This window comes from Frankliniella occidentalis, unplaced genomic scaffold (genome assembly GCF_000697945.3).
Source record: "Frankliniella occidentalis isolate FOCC.00 unplaced genomic scaffold, Focc_3.1 Scaffold9, whole genome shotgun sequence".
Lineage (NCBI taxonomy): Eukaryota > Metazoa > Arthropoda > Insecta > Thysanoptera > Thripidae > Frankliniella > Frankliniella occidentalis.
Genome location: NW_026267139.1, coordinates 2,802,995 through 2,804,316, shown reverse-complemented (window position 1 = coordinate 2,804,316; position 1,322 = coordinate 2,802,995).

Genomic DNA, 1,322 nt, shown 5'->3' with positions numbered 1-1,322 from the left:
CGACTTTTGGCCAGAAACAAGGAAAATAGCCAGTAAATGAGCCCCCCGGGGGCGAGGAGGTTAGGTTAGGCTAGCGGAGCGTGCATTTCTTCGCCTTTTGGCCAAGATTTCGACCCGGGCTGCAGCGCGTCGAGGAGGTGGACTTGTCCTGACCTGAACGTGTGCATTCCGGGAGACCAAGACTCGTAAAGCAGGACCGAGTACTATCCTCTTCGCTGGCAAGTGGAGTCGACAGCCGAGTTGCGAGCGCGCTGAAGTGTGGTCTGGAAACCGTTGGGTCAGGGATCGAATCCCAGCCAAGGTACTTTTTTCCCGCTCTGTTGATCATGTCTTCGGCTTTGGGAGTCAGCGACCGCCGAGATGCACATGTCGACGGGAGCGGGTCAACAGAGCGGAAAAAAAGGACCGTGGCTGGGATTCGATCCCTGACCCGACGGTTTCCGGACCACACCCCAGCGCGCTCGCCACTCAGCTGTCGGTTGCTCCTGTAGACGAGAATGTCAGAACACGGTCCTTCTTTACGGGTGTTGAGCTGCCGTATTGCACGCGTTAAGGGCGGGTCAAGTCCACCTCCTCGACGCGCTGCAGCCCGGGTCGAAATCTTGGCCAAAAGGCAAATAAATGCACGCTCCGCTAGCCTAACCTAACCTTCTCGCGCCCGGGGGGCTCATTTACTGGCCATTTTCCTTGTTTCTGGCCAAAAGTCGACCCGGGCTACAGCGCGTCGAGGAGGTGGACTTGACCAGCCCTGAGCGCGTGCAATACGGCAGATCAACACCCGTAAAGAAGGATCGAGTTCTGACATTCTCGCCGACAGGGGCAACCGACAGCTGAGTGGCGAGAGCGCTGGGGTGTGGTCCGGAAATCGTCGGGTCAGGGATCGAATCCCAGCCACGGTCCTTTTTTTTCCGCTCTGTTGATCCGCTCCCGTCGACATGTGCGTCTCGGCGGTCGCTGACTCCCAAAGCCGAAGACATGATCAACAGAACGGGAAAAAAGTACCGTGGCTGGGATTCGTTCCCTGACCCAACGGTTTCCAGACCACACTTCAGCACGCGCGCCACTTGGCTGTCGACTCCACTTGCCAGCGGAGAGTTCAGTACTCGATCCTGCTTTACGAGTCTTGGTCTCCCGGAATGCACGCGTTCAGGTCAGGTCAAGTCCACCTCCTCGACGCGCTGCAGCCCGGGTCGAAATCTTGGCCAAAAGGCGAAGAAATGCACGCTCCGCTAGCCTAACCTAACCTCCTCGCCCCCGGGGGGCTCATTTACTGGCTATTTTCCTTGTTTCTGGCCTAAAGTCGACCCGGGCTGCAGCGCGTC